Genomic DNA, 24,203 nt, shown 5'->3' with positions numbered 1-24,203 from the left:
CTTGGCTTGCTCAGCCTGCTTTCTTATAGAACCCAGGACCACCAGCCCGGGGGTGGCACCACCCACCACGGGCTGGGGCTGGGTCCTCCCACATCAATCACTCATTAAGGAAATGCCCTAGAGGCCTGCCAACAGCCTGATCTTAGGGAGACATTTTCTCAGCCGAGGTTCCCCTCTCTCAGGACTCTAACTTAATATAAAACTAGCTAGCACTGTCCTCATGAATGCAAAAGTAAAACATGGCTTATGCTGTTTCTGTGAGAACTGTGAATTCTGCAGATAAAGCAATTGAGACCTAGTAAAGCACCAATAAATTGTCTTGTAATTTATTACTGTATTATTTCCATTTCAACACCTAGAGAGATTTTCAGATGTGTCAAAGTATCCACATATGCCTTTTTTGTAACATTGAAGTATCTGGCCCATTTTTTTTTTCATAGTCTGATTAATAAAAGCCACTTTGTACTAGGTACTATGATTGTGATGTTCAGGCCACATCACCAGGGAGCTCCTGATTCTGCAATGTCTGTGACCCAGTTTAGGACACACTCTCCAAGGGCAGGTTAGGAACAGAAAGACTGGAGAAATCTAGAGGCTCCCCTATAAAGACAGGTGTCGGAAGTGCTGTGGCTGGTTAGGACACAGTTGGGATACTCCAGGAGACAGGACCAGCAGTGTCAGGGGCCCAGAACTGTTTGCAGGGCTTCCATCTTCCCTATGGGGTTCTAGAAAAGTCAGGGAATATTATAGGACTTTCAGTTCTGAAGGAACAGAAGCTCATTAACTTTGCTTCCTCACGTTCACATAAACCGAGTATCCTTTATTTAAAATATTTGGGACCAAAATAGTTTTCTTTAAATTTCAGCTTTTAGAATATTTGCATGCATACAGATAATGAAATATCTTGGAGATGAGATTAAAGTATAAACAAAATTTATCTATGCCTCACACATATTTTGTACACATTGCCTGAAGATAATTTTATATAATATTTTCAGTATGCCAGCATTTTGACCATGTTTTGCATAGGTTTTCCATTTCTGGCAATCATATCAACTTCAAAAAGCTTCAGACTTTGGAGCACTTCAGTTTGGGTGCTTAGATTTTCAGATTGAGGGTGCTCAACTTGTGTTACAAAACACACAGAGTTTGGGGTTCTCACAATGTGGTTTGAGGACTAGCTAGCTGACTGGGCAACATCTGGGACCTTATTAGAAACACAGACTTACCAGGCTTATGGAGTCAGGACCTGTATTTTAATAAGCCCCCTCAGGTATTGAATTTGCACACTGAAGTTTGAGAAGCAGGAGTCTGCACATCTTGGGAAGCTGGCGTGGATGATGGGGTTGAACAGAATGGCAAATGCACAATTTTTGAATAGTAGAAAGGAGACTGAGATCTCAAGAGGTTTGGCAACTTTCCTAGGTCCACTTCTCCAAAATATATTCCAAAAATCCATGCAGTTTGATTAGTATTTGATAATTTTTATGTGAAAAGTACATGCTCTTCAGACATGAATTGAATAGCAGTTAAAGAATAAATATGGTTTCTATAGAAGATTTTCTCTTTCCAGACAGTGGCTATCAAATTAGTATGAATTTTTCCAAGTGCCCTGGATTAGGGTAAAGATCAAACTGAAGCCAGGTGAAGGAAATTTCTACAATGCAGCAAGGGCTTCCATGGATAGATACAGATCATGCTCAAACTGTCTTTGTCTCAAAACCTAAGACCTGCTTCTGGCCTTGAGCCCATTTCTGCTTCCTATCCCAATGGAACATGAGAGATTTTTCCTTTTGTCCTTTGCATAGCACTGAGCATAGCCTCCTCCATTAAGCTGTTATGGTCCAACTTAGTTCTACCATGGGTTTATTTTGTTATAATTAAAAAGTTAAGTGTAGGATATTGGCATTAACCATGCTTGACAAACTCTTCATCAGCTAATCATCCTATTTATTAAACATAAATTTCCAAAGAAAAATGAATAATATGTTTCAAAATGCTGGAAAGCTTGATTCAGTCTCCAGAAATATGTTACTTTCAGCAGACATGCTGCCCACTAAGGGCAAGAGAGGCCATGTTCCATCCTCAGTCCACAGAAGGTGAGGCTATTTGGATTCAGTTTTTATCGGTAGATTGATGAGATATGACAAACAGAACCATGATGGTGACTGAGGATAAGCAGGTGTTGAGAATGTGCTTTGAGGATGGGAAAGCCTTGACCAACACTGATTACTGGAAGGGAAAAACCAATGTGAAACTGAGGTTGAGGGTCCCAGAGAGAATCTTTGGTGACAAGAGATAGGGCTCTGTCTCCCTCGTTGTTTGGAAACTTCGTTAGGATCAACTTCATATAGTATAGGGAGTTTCCACTAGGTTTCCATACAGACCCTCAATGGACTTTAGTTTTAGCTGTCTCTTCATCATCCCTTCCCTCCATTCCATCTCCCTCCCCCGTCCCACCTGACCTCCTGTTCTTGGTGTCCCCAAACTCCAGTCCACCCATAAAATATATTATATTTCCCCCTCCTAGGGAGATTCACATGCTCTGCCCTAGTCCCTTTCTCTGTGTCTAACCTCTCTAGCTCTATGGATTGTAGCTTGGTTATGATATATTTAATGGCTAATATCCAGATATAGATGAATACATATTATATTTATCTTTCTGTGTCTGGGTTACCTCATCCAGGGTGATTTTTTTCTAGTTCCATCCATTTTCAACATAATGTTTTGTATTAGTAAATAATTATTCTCCCATTCCTTGTAGACATCATTGGACTATAAATCCCCCAACACCCCGGTCCCCGGTCACACTGGTGGCCATGTTATCGAGGACTTTCTACTATGATCATTGTAAATGTGTCATTTGCATGTTACCATGTGTTTATCCAAGGGATGCGCAAATAAACCTAACAGAACCCCTTCTGCTTTTCTACAGGATTGATGTGGAGACTGAGAGAGTTCGGGAAAGGTAGGGAGGGGAGAAGGAAGGAGGATGTCTGCTTCTACTGCAGTGCAAATCAAAGGCTGTAAGTCTAGGTCTGCTTGGGCCAACGTGGCTGTCAGAAAGAGCAAGTCAATCATGAACAGTAGGAGAAATTAAAATGCCAAGGCTTCAAAGTCAAACAGAGAGTGGAAAGCAGAGAGGAAAAACTGGCAGTATGTATCCCTTTGGCCCCTGAGTCCAGTCCTTTGGAGTGGGCTTCTGATTTAATAAAATAAAAGCCCCCTTTGTACTTCAGCTGGGCTTTATGGGATTTCCGTTGGTTTTTATTGCTTGTCTATTGCTTCTCACCAGGGATGTCGTGCATTACAAAAACAGGGGGCCATTACAAGTGCCCAGCTTGACCGAGAACCTGTCTGACATTCAGTACTGCATGCTGGTCTAGGGCTGAACCTCCATAGGCTATTCCACTGCTCAGAAAAGCTCGTGCTCTTTCCCATCCTGAGCCCACCTTAACTTGGAGGATACACCTCTGTCAGCTTTCCACTTTTGCTCAGGCTTACTCAAGGCTCCTCCTGCCTCAAAAGGCACCCAGGTCAACCTGTCACCTGTGGTCCTTCTACCTTCCCTATTGGAGCTAATCCAGATTAGTGTAGCTCCAAGGCAACAACATGAAGAATCACAGACATCTGGAGTCTTAAAGCAACATTAGCGAATGTAAGAGCAGATCCATTGCCTTAATTTTACAGATAAAGAAACAGACCAGACTTCTTTCCTGTGGGCATCCACCACTGAAGTACTGAAGGGACCTAATTAGGGAGGGACCTAATGCTGAGTGCATCAGGAAGTCACCATGTGTCGTGTCCTGTGGTTTCACAAACGTGGCTTCATTCTCAAAACCATCTTGCAAAGAAAATCCATTGTTATCATTTCCAGATGGGGACTCTGAGGACTCTAGGTTTGCTATAGCTTACCAGGAGTCATTTGATAGCCACCCTAGAATCCGTGCTGGGTCCCTTTGCCTCCAAGCTTCCTTGCCTTCTGAAAAGTTGAGGGTGCTAGAGCTCTATGGCAAATACAGAGTGAAAGGCTGAAGAGGGGCCTTAATTTAATGCTCCAGGTAGATGATGTCTGAGACACACTGGAAGCTGACCTTTCTGTGGTCTGTCCACTGCAGTTGTGACCTCTGGAGAAAACAGCACACATGAGAAGTAGTGAAGGATATTACAATACCCTCATGCTTTCAGATGCCTGCGCCAGGTAACACAGCTGGGATAGGGAGAAGGAGAAAACAAGGCGGAGTCTTTCAGGGTCGAAGTAAGATGCCGCTGACTTCTGCAAGGGAGTTCTTCCTGGAATGTTGAAGACCAGACACTACGACAGAAGAGTCAAGCATTTCATCTTCTTTACTCCTGACAGAAGCTTCAGGGAGGTCAGTTCAGAAGCATGAGAAAACAATCCTTCTGAGGACTGCAAAATTTAGGTTAACTTGAAAGAAAATCCTGCCATCTCCTTGTCAAGAGCTGTATAGCATGCACAGAAGTAAACCCAGATGAGCCACAATAACCCAATGTCATTCTATGGCCTGCAGTTCTCTAAGGCCTGGTAAACTTCCCTGGCCTTGTTTTAAAGGATGCTAGGCACAATTCAGAAGTAAGAATGAGGCAGGCAAACAGGGGAAGACTACTTGTTTTTGGTTATACACAACTTTCTCTTCTAATAATGCACTTGGCAGTCTGACCCCTTTACCCACAATTGCTACACACACACACACACACACACACACACACACACACACACACACACACACACCTCGGAACAATGTAGAACTTCGAGCCCTTATTCACATTTGACTACACTCATAACCCTCTGTAGGCAGAGAGATAATTTCTCCTTTAACAATCAAACTCGGACAATTTCTTTTCAAATATATTCCCAATGTATCTAGTAAGAAAAATAAAGGGCAAGCTGAGCTCTCTAAGTGAACTTCTAGGGAGAATCCCCTATCTGCTGTATTACTCCTCTCTATCATTGGCAAGCACATGATTTTAAGACACAGGGTGAGAGAGGATATCATAGCAGAAATGATTATATGACCTACTCTACCAATCGAAATAATGACCCACTTAAACTGAGGCTCCTTAGTAACCAGGCCCTCCTTCCTTCAGACACTACAGCAACATTCTTCAGGCAGCGACCAGGGACCCTGGAGCTCCTTCACTCCCAGGGCTGCTGCTTTACTGCAATGCAGTCTCGTCTTTTCCATTGTTTTGTGTTAACTAAAACTTCCTTGCTACTCCTGCAAATACGCGTGAACTTTTTATTTCAGTTCTGTGAAAATCAAGAAACGTCCAGCCACTATTAATAAAGACACAGCACATTGTTCCTCTGACTCCAGTAACAGAATAACATTTTAAAGTATTCCTCTTCCTGTTATCACTAACAATGGTTATCATTTTTTGAGTACTACTTACATGATAGCATTTTGCTAACCATGTATGCATCTTATTTAAAGACATAACAACTCTACAAAGTAGCTAGCCCTGTCACCTATATCTTACAAATGAAGAAATGGAGTATTGGGAGGCTTGGCTAATTTGCCTGAGATAAAACATCAGTCTGTGCCTCCTTATGAACCAGAGTGGAGTCATTGCCTCATATCTTTACACTGAGAAGAAAAAGGGTGGCCAGGCCAGCCTTTTAAGTGACTACTATGTGCTCAACACCTTGCTAGGCACATTGTTTTTTTATGACAAGCTTGATCTCTACAAGATAAGCCTCTTTCTATAGGAGTTGAAGAATCAGCAAATGTAACACCTGCTTGATGGTTAGGTGATGATCTGTCATTTTCTTGCTCTGCTTGGACATCCCACTGATTTTTCACAGCAGGAGAGTATTTCCTGGTAATTCTGTGGTCTGGCCTATTCTATCTCGTGCAGCTCCTGCTCTCTGCTCAGCCTTCTCCTCCTGACACTTCCAATGTTGCCCACAGGGTCCCTTTGGTCTACTTAGACAGAAATCATGAATAGACAAGGAGTAGTTATTCTAGTATCGGAAGTTCTGGGCTAGTGAGTACCAAAGCCTCATGGACCATGCTGACATACCCAGAATTTTAAATCTCCAAGCCCTGAGAAATAAGGGCTTATCATGCTGGGTTTTTGAGCACAGAAACTTGGAGGTCTAGGTGCTTGGATAGAGGCACAGAGCTCTGGGATTTGATTGACAGGGGCCCAGCACTCAGTACTTAGTTCTTTTGGTCTCTAGCAGTAGCCAGCGCCACAGCAGTCACCAGCAGTCCACCCCAGCTACTGCTACAGTTCCTAAGCCGTGGGTGTCAGGACCATTGGTCTTTACCCAGGCTGTAACTTGTAATATTAATGTGACTGAAGGCTATCACCTCTCATATATAGCCCCAAACCATCAGCTTTTTATACTCTTCTGCCTTTTATGATGATGGATTTCTTCCACTTCTGGTCCCCACTGGTTATGACCTGGCCACCTCTGGGTCTCTTTAGCCATCTCACGGCTACTGACGTCATCATCTGTGCTGTGTTACTGCCTCAATGCCACTGCCAGTGTCTCTTCATTGTGTTACCGGCTCAGCATACAATGTTTGCAATAAAAGTCTCAAGTAGTCAAAGAAAAAGACCATTCAAGGAAAGTCTTTTAAGGCTGAATATTGCAACACCCAAGCAGCAATGGAGGGTGTCTCCCGACTGATTTGGAAAGTGAGTTTGACAATGTTGTTATACAACCCGAAGCAAGCATGACATAAAAGTGGTAATTGTAGCTCTCACCAATTATAGCACAACTTCCAGTTTTACAAAGACTAATCACAGCTGATGTAGGCTGACACTCTGATCTCTCACCATAATGGCCCATTAAGTTCTGCTTCTAGCATCTGGCCCAAAGTACCAAACAAGTCCACATTCCAAGGACAAAACAATTCCAAAGGTTTAAGAACACAGCAATGGTTCCACTTCTCAGTACCAATTTCTGTCCTAGCTTCTTTTCCTGTTGTTGTGATAAAGTACTCCTTAGAAAAGCAACTTAAGGGAGAAAAGGTTTACTCAGGCTCACAGTTCAAGTCCATCATGATGAAGTCAAGGCTTGGGAGCTTGAAACAGCTGGTCCTATCACATCCGCAATAAGGAAAGAGAGTCATGTATGCATACATGTTGCTCAGCTCCCTTTATCCATTTATATAGTTCAAGATGCCAGACAAACTGGTGCCATGCAGAGTGGGCAGGTCTCTCCACCTCAATCAGTGTAGTCAAGATAATCCTTCACAAGTATACCTAGAAGCCCATGTCCCAGCTAATTGAATTTTAAATTCTGCCAAGTTGAAAATTAACCATAACCATAACCATCTCTCTCTCTCTCTCTCTCTCTCTCTCTCTCTCTCTCTCTCTCTCTCTCTCTCTCTCCATAAACATATACATATATGTGGATATGCATACAAACATTATATATATATACATATATATATATGTATATATATATACACATCTATCTCAGTGTATAGCCCTGCTGTCCTCAAACTCATAATATCTCTCCTGCCTTCACCTTCTAAAAGTTCTGGGAGTATAAGACATGTGCTGTCATGCCTAGGTTTTGTTCTTAGTCAAAGTAAAATAACAGCTAAGATCGACATGGTTTAGCACTGGATTTAACCAGGAAACCTCTGTGAACTTGGTTTACTGGCATCATAAAAGAAAGATATGGATAAATTAGATAAAAGGCTATCATGCAGTAGGCTAGAATGAAGTCATGGAGAGTCTGGCTAGAAAGTTCACTCTGTAAATATCTGGATATATTGTTACCTTTTAAATCACAAAAGAAGGTCAAACAGGTTTGATACTTGGATTGGTAGTACAAGGTTAGGATTGAATTTGGTAGCAAAGCAGATTGGCTCAGAAGAGGAGAAAGCGGATCCAGTGTTTTCAATTATGAGTTTGAAAGCCTAAGACGGGGAACAGATCATGATGGCTTGGACAGGCCTGGAGGAAGAGGAAAAGAAAGAACCTGGAAATGCCAAGGGAAGGTGCTGAACAAGCTGGAATCTAGACTCATGCTTTGGCAGCCAGAGACAGCTACCGTCTACTCTTGGAAATCTGGTGTTGATCTCTAAGGTGTGTGCATCTGAAAGGTTTATGCAGTACTTGTAAGCTGCTGAGTATATGGTATAATTTTACATTTCAGAGGCTAAATTTGGAATTTAGAGATGAATAAAAATGTTCTGTTTTGATAGTATTAATTTTTCCTTTGGACTGAAGAGTTCTTAGAGTGAAATCAGAGAAACATTCACCCTGGACTCAGAAGGCATCACAGAGCAAGTGAGAACTTCAGTCTTGGGCATACAAAGCTGAAAAGGCATTGAAAGGATCACAGATACTGAAAAAAGGAAAGAAAGTGAGAAGCATCATCATTTCTGATCTCTTCATTAATATTTAAGAACAATTCTTTGTTATTTTCTAAGGAGCAGATTTGTCTTGCTGCTCTAATGAATTCATAGTCACTTAGAATTTCACATGATCTCCTTCTATTCATTCCAAGCTGGATTTTAGTGAGAAAGAATTGATTGCTAATGGATTTCTTTTAGTGGCTTCATGATCTCTAAGCCAGCTTGAAAATTCGGTGGAATGAAACTTTGTTCATAATCACTAACCTCTGTGAGCACGTTGTTGGTACCTAAGACTCATCTGCATCTTGAGCATCTAAGAGATACAATCCTTTGGGCATATGTCGAGGAGTGGTACAGCTGGGTCATATGGGAGATTTATCTTTTGCTATTTGGGAATGCTATACCGATTTCCATAGAGACTGCACTACTTTGCAATCCCACCAACAGTGAATCAGAATTCCCTTCTCAAAAATAAATGAAAAAAAATTTAAATAAAAGAGAAACAGGTGTTGGAACAGAAGAGCCAGGCTATTTGTGGGAACGATGTGAAAGCCTTTGCTATGGAGAAGTGATCAGCTGATGGTCTTTGCAAAGTCATTTTATATGATAACCTATGAGCAAATGGCTCACCCACCACCCTGTAATAAAGACAAGTATTTTGTGACTTAACAGGACTCTTCATGCATTTTGACTCTAATATTTCTAGGAAGAGAGAAATCTGAAGACTCAGAGAGACTGTCAAACCCTTTTTATACAAACCAAGTGGATATTTGGGAGAAAACAGATAGTCTGGTGGGTTTGGATTAGAAGCATTTTCTTTAAATCACAGATGAGCTCACTCTACATATGCCATCAAAGTGTTAGTCCACAACTGAGATCTGAGTCAATAAAATGAATGTTGCTTTCAGCAATAGGGAGAGATGTCTTCAGGGTTATTGTAAACACAGTTTTGAAAAACCACATTGGAAAAGACAGCATGGGATTCAAGGACTACTTTGTTAAAAGACACACTTTAACTGACAAACAGGCTAAAATCATAATCCCTAAACTTCTTCGGGGTAAGGGACGCCAGTTCTTATGTCCCTGTCCCTGCCACTGCATATATCACATTTTCATTTGATAGATTAAGAGAAAGCATTTGTCTACTGCTATGGTGGTTGGGCCATGGCACCAATGACAACCGCAGCTCAGGTAAACACTTAGCCTTTACTACACACTTTAGCAAAGTGCGGTGGCATAGGCTTTAACCTTAACAGTTAAAGACAAAGGCGAGTGCATCTCTGTGAGTCTGAGGCCGGCCTGGTCTATAGAGTAAGTTCCAGGCAAGACTCTGTTTCAAAAAAATACAAAACTAAACAAACAAATAAAACCAAAACACTTCAATGAAACTCCATACTCCAGCAGAGGACAGAGTATACTATTACTATTTTGCTGGACCATGTCCTCTTATCCTACTCCTCTGGAAGACTCCAGTCATGAAGCCCTTCCTGAAAGTACTATTTCACAACATTTCTACATTGTATTACTTGAACTTTGTGACTTTTGAAATTATTAATTGCTGCTATTATGTACTGCTTTCAATTTCTAATTTTCTACTTTAGTCATTTTTTTCTGTGCTATATCCCAAATAGTGGTGCATGTGTGTGCTGGAGAATGCAGAGTTTTACCAATCAAATTTGTACAGCATTACTTTATTATTTAAAATATTTACAGTAGGTCTTGGAGAGATGGCTTCTGAAGGCACCTGCACTCATATGTGCTCTCTCCCTCAAAAGTAATAAAAATAAATCTTAAAATGTTTTTTAAAAATCTTATGGGGGAACTAGGTATGGTGAGGGGCACATATTAAGCCTCTGGTAGGAAGTGCTTTCTCAAGAGGATAACACAGGCTGTGGACTTCAGAGAAAGGAGTCTTGTAAGAGGATACTGTGCAAAACCTGATTAATAGATTCAAGAAGTGAATGAACCCATTTTACAGAAAGACTCTCATTTAATGATGTTCTGAGCCAGTTAATTTTCTGTGATGAAGGGGCTCCAATATGCTCTTTGAGATGTTTAGAAACATCCCTGGACTCTAGCTCTAGACACTAACAGCTTCTTTTATTTTATCCTTTTATTACTAGACCTTGTCAGTGGGTGGGTGCAGGGATAAGAACCCCGAGCTATAGCAAAGTGGTCATGGCTTGTGTAGGGAAAAGGGGCTGGCTAAAGAAACCCACCCTGACCCTGGAGCCCAGAACTAGGGAAAGATGGCTCAGATAAGGCCAGTGAAAGAAACAGTTTGGCTCAAATCAGAGCCATCTCTGCCCTTGGCCAACTGACTTGTGAAACCAACCAATCACAGAGCAGGACAATAGCACCCTGGCCCTGGGGCACAGGACCAGGGAAAGAAACACAGCCTGGGCCTGAGAAATGAACACTTTATTCCCAAACCCAGAACCAAGGAAACATGCTCTGACTCTGAAACCAGTACCAAAGAAATACTCCTGGTCCCTAGAATCAGTCAGTAAAAGAAATGTGCCCTGGCCTTAGAATTAGTGTCAAAAAGCTAAGTAAGGCCAGTGAAAGAAACACAGTTTGGCTCAGATCAGAGCCATCTCTGTCCCTAGCCCACAAAACTGACCAATCCCTGGACAGAAAAAAAAAAAAAAAAAAACTAACTAACTAATCGCTGGTTGACTCTGCCCCCAAGACATCCTATGTAAACCACCCTGCCTGGTCAGTTGTGGGCTGTTCTCTCCACCTTGGTAGGGGCAGCTACTCTCCTGGACTCCTCCTTCCCAAATAAATCTCTTTCTCAAAAGAGTTTTGGGTGTGAAGATCTTCATTCACTGGCATAGAGAATATCCTGCTGAGACATCCCTCAGTGGACAGAGCAAGGAGGAGTGGAACAGAAGATCCTTGCTGGGATGTCCCTCAGTGAACAGAGCAAGAGAGAGCTGAAAAAGTAACACTTTTCTCCGGAGTGGGAGGAGATTGTATGGGTTTCGCCTTTTGCAGAGTGAAGCAAAAGAAGTAACATCTTAGGCTGGGGAAGCAGAGCTCTACTATGAAGCCCCCTTTGGTGGAGGCTGAGCAAAGCTCAGCTGTAGCAGCATTCCAGGAGAGGAGCAGGATTGCTATATCCTGTGGGGAGACCATCCCCCATCACACCAGGTATAACCTGACTCTCCCAAAACAGTCAGGATACCCTTTCCTGCTGAAGTAGTTCCAGGCCTGACTTTCCTGAACAGTCAGGATACCCTTCCCTGATGAAGCAGTTCCAGGCTTGACTCTCCCAAGCAGTCAGAAAAACTTCTTTTCGTGGGCTGAGCTGTCTCTTTGCAGCTCCAGCCATCAGAGCTGTCCTAAGCAGCTCAAGGTGTTACCCAACTCCCCAAGTAGTCAGGATACCTTTCCCCAGAGTTGCAAAACTCACATTTTTGGTACCAAAACCTGGGACCAAACCCACAGAGTTGCAACAAATTTACTTACAGCTTGCCTAATAACCAAACACTGGGTCTTTAAAAACTTTTGAAACTAGCAAATGCAATTTTATTTATTTATTTATTTTAGGTGCATGGTTGGGGTGTGTCCTGGCATGTATGTGGAGGTCAAAACAAAATGTGCTTCAGTTGGTTTTCTCTTTCCAGCATGTGAGACCATGAGATTGAATTCATGCCGTCAGGCTTGGCAGCAGGCACCTCTACCCACTGAGCTATCTGTAGGCCATGAGATTGAACTCATGCCATCAGGCTTGGCAGCAGGCACCTCTACCACTGAGCTATCTGTGGAACCCACATTCATTTTCTTACAGTCACCTCTGTGCTACTACATCACCTACAACTCAAAGAGTAAGCTACAGCCATAGTCCATGGAACAAAATTTGAAATGCAGGAATTTTGATGCTGGGCTTGCTACTATCCTCAGGACTAACACTTCCTGAGGTGAGTATCACAATGGAAGACAGAGTTCACGCCAGTGTCACCAAGACCACATACAGTCACATGGGTTAGACACCGCACAGTTCAGAGGGTGCTATGTACACAAACTACAATGGGAAAAGAGCTCCTAGAGCTGTGCAGTGATGCAGCCCAGGATGTCACCATGTCTCAGTCATTTGTCCCCTTTCTGATAGAGAGTGTCTCAGGAAGAAGAAAGGAACAACCTAGCAAGCAGACTAACAAACATGTGTAGGAGCTCATGAGGCACTATTTCAACTTTAAAATGGCAGTATTCAGAATTAGACCAGTTGTCAAATCTGAGAACTCTTGTTACAACTTTTCTTTATAATATTTCTATGTTGTTACAAAGACTCTGTGAGCTTCCTTAAAATCTAAAGAAGATGTGCAGCCAATTAGAGTGAGCTTGAACTTCCCACAAGAAGGCTGAAATTTGAACCATACTTCTGACAACTAAAAAGTGTGTCTGCCTGTTACTGAGAATCCAATTCTACTTTCTAGTCATTAATTGGAGACATGTTCCAGAATGTTGTGAGCACGGAGAAACTGATGGGAGTGTGCATGCATGGTGTAAAGAAAAGCTGCAACCCAGGGGCGGCTCAAATCCACACGCATCAGTACAATTCAAACTGGCTAATGAGACCATCTCCCAAGATACTGAAGGTGTCATTCTTCTAAAAGCATATTCATTCTTCACATTTTTAAAGGGCCCTTTAACCAATGTGATAGTGAGGGCTGTTGTTCTGATAATATGCTCTATGCTTGAGGATCATAAAGGTTCTCCCACTGATCAAGAAAGTGAGCAAAGCCTAATGACTAGACAGGATCACTGAATCTGGCAGAATGGTAAGTGTCCTCCAGACATTCAATTGATTCATAAAGTGTAATTAGTAATGTAACTTTTTTCATTAAACAATTGACTCATTTAAAAGAAACACTTTTATCCATCTCCAAATTAAAAGCTGAATTACAAAGCAACAAAATGAGTTCACTTAATCAAGATATGCTAATGCTTGCTTTTGAAGTAATCCAAAGATAAATAAATAGGAAGTCTTACTTATTTAGCTTAATAGAATAAACCTCTCTTATATTTTGGTTGTGAGCCTAGTCCTTAATGGTGGAGCCATCTCTCCATTTATTCTCCTGAATAAATCTCTCAATAGACACCTCTATGATGACTATTGTAGAATATTATTTTAAGGTGCGTTACTTTTGTTTATGTTGCATCTGTTTAACTCTGTGAAGCTGTGTTGCTATGCCTGTCTAAACCTGATGGTCGAATAAAAAGATCTGAACGGCCAATAGCAAGGCAGGAGAAAGGATAGGCGGGTCTGGCAGGTAGAAAGAATGAATAGAAGGAGAATTCTGGAAGAGGGAGATTTAGGAACGAGAGGAGGAGGACATCAGGGGCCAGCCACCCGGCTACACAACCAGCAACAGAATAAGCAAGAGAAGTATACACAAATAGAGAAAGGTAAAAACTCAGAGGCAAAAGACAGATGGGATAATTTAAGATAAGGAAAGCTTGCTAGAAACTAAGCCAAGCTAAGGCTGGGCATTCATAGTTAAGAATAAGCCTCCCATTGTGATTTATTTGGGAGCTGGGTGGCAGGCCCCCTAAAAGAGTGAAAAACAAACAATAACAAATGATAGTAATGGAAAAAAATGATATAGTTCTTTGTATTTGATTTTTCAGTGTGAAAAATAGATATTTTTCTAAATAGCACAATCCTTAAGAAATTATTGTTTCTCAAGCTACTAACTCAACCCTTACAAGGGATAAGGGATCCTATTACTAAATGTTTTTACAAACCTGCTTATTAAAGTACTAATGAATTATCAGAATAGATTCTCACATATGATACAAACATTTTAAATGAAGATCTAGGCTTGCATTCATTAACTAGCATACATTTTGATGGTTCTGATTGTCTGAAAGAATGAGTTAGCTCATTTTTAAATGATTTATATAATCTTCCAAGTTATCAGGCTATACTGTGCATTGATCTGAAATCCCAGAAACTGGTTCCTTCTCCTGTGTGGAACACAGAAAGGTCCTGGGGCATGCCCAAGGTCAAAGAGATAATTATTCTTAGAGCTAGAAATAGCATCACACTTCTGACTTCCCAAAATGTATGGGGTTAATCACTCCACACAGTATACTAAGCATTTTTATCACCAATGTCTATGAGTTCTCATCACATGAAGATTTCGGTAAGACTGTTTCTTAATAAGTGATCATGCTTTCTAATTAGATACCTTTAATTTATGCATTGTATAACATCAGAATATATAGGCTTTGTCAATGACTTTATTCTGGTCCTAATGATGTCATGGTCATAATGTAGAGAGTAGAGAGCTTAGGCTATGGCATTAGTTAGGACAGGGGTCTGAATTTTAATTCAAATGCCTGTAAAATAGTAAAGTTAAGTAAATTACTTGAGGCATTTAAGTCTTTAGAGCCTCCATGTTCTTATCCAAAGTTATAATCAATGCCAGCTTTACTAAGGTTAATCCAAGACTCAAAGATGGTGTCTGGATTTGCGGGGAGTTCTTCAAACATATGAAACTATCAGTTTTCTGGCCTGTGTAAATCAACTATTATATCCATTTATCATTTACTAAGTATCATCTATATGCAGACATTTGTCTAGATATTGGGAATGCAACAGTGAGCATGATTGATTAATAATACCCTGCCTTCCCTTGGCTTACCCTCTTGTAGGGAGATATAACCAATAGGGAAATAAGAATAAACATAAATTAACAAGATTTCCAATGCTGTGGGTACTGTGACAGAAATCACAGGGTGGCGTGTCAAACACTTGCAGTAGAGAAGTTTGTGACTGGTTGTAAAATCTGACAGGAAGCCCCTAAGTGTTCAGAGCTGGTGAGTAAAAGAACACTAGCTCCTGTTTCTCCTTTTCATGTTAGTCATGAGGTCTGGAACACACAGCTTCTCACAGAGCTCCCCTGTGAGTCTGCTCAGCTGCCCCTTCATTGATTTCCTCTGCATTGCTTTTATAACTGAATGGCACAAGACAGTACTGCTAAGTCAATTCTTATCATCAGCCCGACACTGTGCCATTACATGAGCGTTATCTCACTGTAACCTTCTCTTAACTAAGTACTTATATTTTCATAACAATGGGGAAAATAAGACTCAAGAAGAAGTCTCAGGGACAGTCATTGACCAGACCACGGTATTTAAGTCATGAACTATCTTTCATGGACAACTGCTTGGCATGCTTGCATTGACTGTGTGCTGGTTCATCTCCCTGGCTAGAATGTGAACGCTCAGGATGAGGCTCCCATCTTTATTCTTCCACAACCTTCCTTCACATCTGTCTCCTTAGGCACAGCAAGAACTTGATCACTCTAACTCTTGCCATTCACAGTCTCAGAAAGACTGCTTGAGTCCCCTGGCCCAACTCAGGTTCTATACCCCACTCTGCCAGGGAAAGTCCAGCAAACAATAAGCAGGGGAGTAGACAGCATCGCACTCCTCTCTTTGTCTACTCATCTCCTTTCTTTGGGAACTCTGAGTAGACAACCAGCAGCTGGAACATTTTTGTATCATAGATCCTGAATAATTTTTTTACATGTATTTATTTTGTTTGTGTGCGTATGTATGTATGCCCACATGATGCCATGGGAAGCATGTGGAAGTCAGGACAATTTGTAGAAGTTGACTCTTTCCTTTGGCCACGTAACTCTGGGGGTTTGAACTCAGTGTCAGGCTTGGTGGCAGGTGCCTTTGCCTGCTGAGCCATCTCATTAGCCCCTGAAGACTATGAAATGTCACCTGTATTTACCAGTTCTTTCTGTACTTCGGTTACATTGAGCTGAAATACCAGCTTGCAGTTCGGCAGGCCACCTGATACTGTCTATCAATGAGGACCATGCCATTATTAAGTTGATCACCTTCTAAACCCAACAAACATTCCTGAATCTCTATTACTCTGCCTTTAAAGTACATTAACATGTTAAGTCAAAACCACGTGTCTACGCTGGACTCTAAGTTTGAAAGAAGAGTCCAGTTTGAAAAGTAACCAAATCAGCTTTATGAAGAAAAGTTCTCATTGTCTTTCCCACAATTCAGGAAAAGTTAGGAAGTGATGGGGAGCATTGAAATACAGGTAAGAAACATTGTAGAGCATTTTGTGACTGTTACTGAGCTGCCCACAAATGAGATATTCGGCATTTCCATTAATGCTATAAAAATCACTGTATGGTTATCCACACATATGTACATCAGGCAACTACAGAACATCAAAAGGAACAAGATTCAGCCATGCAATGGTAACACCTCCTAATGTATTTCTCACCAATTACATCATAATGTCATTTGAGCCCCTGTTGTCTGCCTGATGCAGGGTGGGAATGCTTCCTTATTGATTCCCTCCATCATGAGGGAGTTCAAGGGTCACAGCCTCAGCTTCTACTGCTGATTCACTCCTGAGGGAAAGGAGAGGACCATATCTGAGTCTAGACACCTTATTCATTTTCTCAGACAATGGAGTACCATAAGAGCTGGGAATTTTCTTTGTTCCCCAAGTCCAAAATTATTCCTGAGAAGCTTTTTACATGAGGAGACAAATGCCCCAGTCCTGCATTGCCTACATGAAACCTGGTGGTAAGTCTATTTATTTCTTGGAATCAGATTTAGGAACCCCCTTGACTCTCACCCAGAGAGTCCAATAAATTACACCGTGAACACAGTAATTTTCATAATAAAGACATATTGGTCTGCCCTATTCTACTCTGTGACTTGTGTTCTAATTTATTATAGACCTGGGAGAAAGAAAAGAGGTCTTTCTTTGGTGTACAACCAGTGACTGCAACATTTTATAGGCAGCGAACTAAGAAATCCCACGCCCAAATTAGGCAAAGGTATACATTGGAGGAACAAAGTAATTATTCAGAGAGTATTTTAGGCCCAAAACTGCAACTGTGAGCACTGAACTACAGTGGGTCAGGATGTTATTTTGGTCCTTTGGCTTTGTAGAGCTTTGTGTTAGACCAGTTTTCCTGGCGTGTGTATGGACAATTCTGAGCTGACAAGATGTTATGCTTTCTTTGATATGTGGCTGTGATCTGTGGTGGTATGTTTCATAGTCTTGAGACTATGTTTCTAGAGGCAAGCCACTGTTGATTCCATAATGGTATTTACACCACAGCTGGTTTTTTTTAAATGAAAACAATTCTATCTATCTATCTATCTATCTATCTATCTATCTATCTATCTATCTATTTATCTATCTATCATCTATCTGTGTGTGTATTTGTGAAGCGTGAATCTATTTAGCATGATCCTCCCAAGTGCTGAGATTAAAAGTGTGTACCACCACTGCCTTGCTCTATGATTAACTAGTAGCTAGCTCCACCCTCTGATCACCAGGCAGGCTTTATTTGTCAGAACACAAACAAAATACACACAACATATTTGCATGTTTCTGTAAGAATGCATGCCACAACATACATGTGGAGGATAGAGAACAACTTGGAGGAGTCAGTTCTCTCCTTCCATCACAGAGGTCCCAGGGATTGAACTCAAGCCAGCAGGCTTGGCAGTAAGCACCTTTACCCACTGAGCAATCTTGCCAGCCTGTCAGGGACAAGGACAGAATCTCTAGTTAGTGGAAAAATACAGACAGCCCCCCATAAGACAGGGAACTAGAACATCTTACAGTCAGGTTGCCTAGCAACAGGACATTGAGTCAGAGACCTTGACCTTTTCACCCTGTCAACATCCTACACAAACATCCTGTTTAGCTTGCCCCACCCTATGCAGATGACAGCTTCTTGCTCCCTCCACCCTGCAGGAACTATATAAAGCCTCCTGGAGAAAAATAAAGTTGCACCTTGATCAGAATCTTGTCTTGGTGTATTCCTTTGTGTCTCCTGTCCCTATCACTCCATCCTTAGGGGGATTGAGTTCCTGTTGAAGCCCAACTGGCCAGGGCAGCTGGCGCCCAACCCTCCTTTTAGACCATTCGAACCTGGTTTATGTTGGTCCTTAGATTTATTACTAAGAAGGGGGACCATCCCACAAAACTGCTGCTGCCACCACCTCTCCCACTCCCTTCTTCATCCTCTTCTTTTGAAACAGGGTCTCACTATGTAGCCCTGGCTGGCCTGGAACTCACTACAAAGACCAGGATGGCCTAGAACTCATAGGGATCCACTGGCCTCTAGCTTCTTAAACTGAAGGTTGGGACACCATACAAGTCATGCAACTAGATGTGGGAGTGCAAAATTTGGCAACAGTGAAAGGTTTCTGAATGAGCAACAACCAAAACTTAACATCAAAAATATAATCAAGGAGTTTCTGACAATGTCCACCCATGTTATATCACACAGCTTCACTGCATCTTGCTTTTGAACATGAGCATGCACTTTTTTTTTTTTTACTTATAAACTGTATGGCCGTGGCAGGCTTCTTGCTAACTGTTCTTGTATCTTAAATTAACCCATTTCTATAAATCTATACCTTGCCATGTGGCTGGTGGCTTACCGGCATCTTTACATGTTGCTTGTCCTGGCGGTAGCTGCAGTGTCTCTCCCTCCTTCTTCCTGTTTCCCCAATTCTCCTCTCTCCTTGTCCCACCTATACTTCTTGTCTGATCACTGGCCATCAGTGTTTTATTTATATAGAGTTATGTTCAAGCACTTTCCCTTTTCTTTTTTTAAAAAGGAAGGTTTTAACTTTAACATGGTAAAATTACATATAACAAAACAATTATTGAGCAAGAATTACAGTTACAATATTAAAGAAGATGTCCTATCTATCTTATATTTGTGAGTTGAAGGTTTTATATCTAATTTATCTTTTATCATAACTGAGGAAATTACAACTATTTAGTCTTTAACCGCATCAAAGACCTGAGAAGGAACATAATGGTACCTGAGAAATGGTAGATGGATGCAAGCAACTTTCGGGAATCTTGCAAGAGTAGACCAAGACAGCTGGCAGCCTGGACAGTCACCTCATGTTTCTCAGCATTGTTGGTGCTTTCAAATTGGCTACAGGCCTAGAGTATATGACAGACCATTTTCAGAAGCAGGAATTTTGAAAGACCATCTTACTCTGTCTTGGTCACTTTCCTTGTGTCCCGCTTGTCCAGAAAGGACAGCATAGCATTTGTACTGTCAGTCATCAAGGCAAGGGCAGTTCTTTGCCCAGTAGGCCATTTTGTGCCAAAAGACAAACTTTCAAATGGAAATGTCTTAGAATCCCAACATTCTCTCGGGATCAAATTGGTGCAGCCAGGAGCAATTGTGTCTCACATCAACAGAATTCTAAGTTATTTAAATGCCATATTCTCTAGGTCTATGAAGTATTTGAAGATTACCTATCCATCTGAAATATATCTATGTATACCTAGAAGACTTAACTAACATGGCTACAAGTATGATTATCATAGATGACTAATTATTAATCTATTTTTTAATTATCCATTACAATTTTAAATGAGTTACATAAACATAATACCTCAAACAAGAATAGAAATATATATATATATATATATATATATATACATATATATATACAGTATAACAAAATTAACTTCAAGTTTGTATCAATAAACTAAAATTTATACCAATGTAAAACATTTTAAACATAAACCAAAATCTATACCAATGTAAAATATTTTAAACAAGATGCTCTTTAAAAGTAGGTTCATTAATCTACCCTTTCATCTTATCATCTCTATATCCTCCTATATATCTATATCATATCCCCTTTTCTTTTTTAGAAAGAGATCACATTTATAATCAACCTGTTTTAAATAAAAATATTGGTTTTTTTCTGCCCCACACCAGAGGGCTCTTCTGATTTGGGACACAAGAATCTCTTAACCATTTTTTTTTAAAGGAATATGTCTGGGTTTAGAGGGGGAGTGAGCCAATTCCACCTCTAAAGCCAGCTTGGTATTTGGGAATTTGGGCATAGCATCTCTTACTACTTCCTGCTGGAGGGGGGTGCTGTATCTTATGGGGACGCAAAGAAAATTTTAGGCCTATGGGGTAGTCCGTGAGGCTGTATTGTGTGAGCCAGTTGCCTTGAAACTGCTCTGGATGTTAGATTATCTGGGCCATGGTGTCGTCGGAGACCTTTCAGGGGGTCTTGGCTGGTGAAACCTGATGTATCTTAATCTGGAACAAATCCACAGCCTCTGGCTTTCTGTGGAAACAAAAGCAGAACCTCTTTTCCAAAGCAACATATCCTTAAATCCAAATTTTGAAGTCAAGGTACCTTTAAAATATACATATTAGTTTAATTTAACATCCTTTTTGAGACAACACAATCCAGATTCTCAGTGTAATATTCATCTTTACGTGGCTTTTTTATATTAACTTATCTTTTTTGTCTCTTTCAAGTCTATGTATATTTTACACACATTGTAAACTATTTTATCTGAATCAGTCTTATTGTGAATCTATTGCTTTAAACTGCACTATTCTAAGACTGAAATGGCGCTTGTGGCTGCTGGCTCCGCCCACTTCAGCTTCTCAACATGGCGACGGTACGTTTTCCGCCAGTTCTGTGAGCCATCAAGTCTCAGAAATAGTGGGTCTAAGCTTTTATCAAAGCAGTGTGTAGCCTAGAAACCTCTTTTACTTTTTCTTTTTCTTTTTTTTTTATTAGTAAAGACTAAATCTACCATACAGCGTAATGTGCCTCTGGCAGATGCCTCATTCCCGCCATACTGCTGGTCAAACGCACACGCCAGGAACCCGCCAGTGTTCAAACCCGCGTTTTGCAGCGTCTATCTGCCAATATGAGACAAGAAGCAGGAACCTGGTTTTGGCTCTGTTTAGAATTGGTTATTAAATATTCTCAGGTTTAAGGTGGAAACTCGAGTCATTGGGCGCCATTTGTTGCTGGAGGGCTTCTCTCCAGATTCCACCAAGCCCCGCAGTCCCACAATCCACGTATAAAATAATCACTCAGATGCTTATATCACTTATAAACTGTATGGCCGTGGCAGGCTTCTTGCTAACTGTTCTTTTATCTTAAATTAACCTATTTCTATAAATCTATACCTTGCCACGTGGCTGGTGGCTTACCGGCATCTTTACATGTTGCTTGTCCTGGCGGTGGCTGCAGTGTCTCTGAGCATGCACATTTTGCTTTCTTGTTCCAGAACACCACCAAACACTGTTTGAAATGCCCCCTGCTCAAATCTGAGACTGTCCCATGATATACTTGCAGCATTCTTACTATACATCGAATATTTCTGTTCTTCTAGAAATATAATGATTTAATAGTGGTAAACAAAGACCTAAAAATTTTCCACTAGTCATTCCCCAACATGTAGATGTTAAAATTAGTATATCTTTGAATTATACTGTACTGGAATGATTTATTTTAAAAATTGCTATTTGCTTTTATTTCATAAAATGTTATTAAATGGATTATGTCTGGTAATTAGAGCAGAATTTCTAACAATTTTGGAAATGGCCCTAAACATACTTCTGCCATTTTGTGCATTGTGAATTTAACCAGGAAATGGCATTCAGATATGCACCCACGATGACTCTTACTGCAGAGCAAACAGTGAGGTATAGACAGCATGGCAGAGACAAAAAAACCATCAAAGATTGGTTGCTGTCATCTAAGTTAAGTGTTGTGCTGGCCTGAGACAGGAGCCACAGAATTTGCTCTGTTGAAAGCTGCTGATGAACAGGTTGGTGAATCATAAGAAAAGGACTGGTCTAAGAGCCATACTGAAGTGGTTGGCTATCTGGTTCATGTGGGCCAGGTAGGAATTTAGGAAAGGGAAATGGTGATTTTCAATCTCAGTGACTATGTGGACCAGGAGCACAGCAGACCACAAGGAAACAGGGGAGCTCACCGACCCCACTGGAGTTTCAAATACCTGAAACTCATGGGCCTAGGATGGGCAGGCATAAGATGCAACTAGCTTCTGATGATAGGAATAGCTCTTAAATATTTTCTATTGTAAAAGCTTCTAAAATTAACTAATAGTTAATTATTAAATGTTGAGTATTCACTGGATTCATGCTCAGAGAGCTAAGGCAACTTATGAAGCATTTCATAGGAAAGAAAGAAACTACTGATCCCACACCATATTTTCTAAACTCTTTATTTTTATCCAGCTTGCTCTGTCACTTCCAACCAGTCCTAAGACTAAGACACCAAAGTGAATCATATATCTTGGTCTCTCCAGTCAAGAACGTTGCTAAGGATACTAGCCTCTCCATCAATATTTAAACACTATATGATGATTTACTTTAAAAAGACTGAAAACATGCTGCTGCTGGAGGGCATGTTGAGGTCCATGATCCTCAAAGACTGTGATGCACCAAAGACTATGATGATATCTTCAGTCCCTGTTGCCACTGGAAACCACATTGACGTCCATGATCAGAGCTGCCACTGGAGACCATGTTGATATGCACGATCCGTGCTGTTGCTGGATGCTATGGGCAATGGAGCTTCTTTTGCAATGGTATTGATAACTTAGTAACTCATAACTGAGAGTTATAACTCATAACTGAGAATGAGAGGCATTGATGGCTTCTGTGACAACCCCCCCACACACACCAAAACGAAAAAGCAACACCTCAGATAAGAAGCTATTAAAGAGAGCCCTTAAAAATTGTGATAAAGATGCAGAAGTGTAGCTCTTCATAGTTGATGGTTTCTGGCGAGAGGGTGGGGAAAGATTGTTTTCCTTAAGGGGCTGGCCACTGTGAGTTTACCCATGCTCTGGTGAGTATATGGGTAACACAAGTTGGACTTAATGGGTATTTTTGGGGGAAGGTGGGAGGATGGGAGGGTGGACCTGGCAGGGATGGGAAGCCAGTGTGATTAGAATGCATTGTGTGAAATTCCAAAATAATTAATAAAAATATTAGTGAGCACTAGAAACCTCTTTGAGATTTCATGCAGTATTATCAGCTTGAGTCATGTCCTTATTAGACAGAATTTCCAAGAGCAGTAAAAGCCAGATTACAACATGATCATTTTTTGAAACGATGTTAGTTGCTTAAACATCAGTGGTTTTTTTTTTTTTTTTTTTAAGGTGTTTCCTTTTCTTTTGAACATACGCTTATGTTCAAATGTGCAGCTGTCAACTGTCTAAAGTACATCAGCAATTCTGATGTGGCCGTGTTCAACCTGCCCATGCTGTTGAGAGCTCTGTTCCTGGCCCAAGCCATTCCTCTCTCCTGCCTATACGATTAACCTTCCCAATTCCAAGTCACTTCTGCTCTTTCAGCTTCTTTACCCATAGAGTAGCCCTGGCTTAAGGATTGCTCTACAGCATCCCATTGAGTGAGTGAATCTCCACTTCTTTACCTATTCTGCCACCACAGGATTTGGGGCTAGCTTTTGGTTAGCAATTAAATTGATGCTACTGCAAACCTCTTGGGTAATTATACAGACAACTTAGTTAGATGAGTTCCTGGCAGTGAATTCCCCAAATGATAAGGCATAGACATGTTCAGCTTCAGGTGATGCTAATAATTTCCTGGGTAGTGATGCCACATTTCTTATTGATTTCCATATCTTTTGTTTTTCTCTTATATCACTTTTCCAATACTTAACAATAAATGGAAATACAAAATTCAGAAAAAGTAAATGTTCTTATTAATAGAAGATACGTCACAATTCAAAAACACTTCCTGAAGATACTGAAAGTGCTCTGCCCAACGGCATGTTGATGAGAAAGAAGTCAGACAGCCAATACTGCACCATGGTACTTCAAACAGACTTAATAATCTTGAAATGGTTATTGATACAAATCAGTCATAGGAGCCAAATATCTTACAAGTATTTTAGAATATGACATTGTGTCATTCCATTATAGCAAGTGTAAATGACTACAGTCATGTTAATTAGAATGATATTGTCCTAAAGCATATAAAGCTTCTATTCTCATCC

This window comes from Peromyscus leucopus, chromosome 6 (genome assembly GCF_004664715.2).
Source record: "Peromyscus leucopus breed LL Stock chromosome 6, UCI_PerLeu_2.1, whole genome shotgun sequence".
Classification (NCBI taxonomy): Eukaryota; Metazoa; Chordata; class Mammalia; order Rodentia; family Cricetidae; genus Peromyscus; species Peromyscus leucopus.
This window is presented reverse-complemented; position numbering follows the sequence as displayed.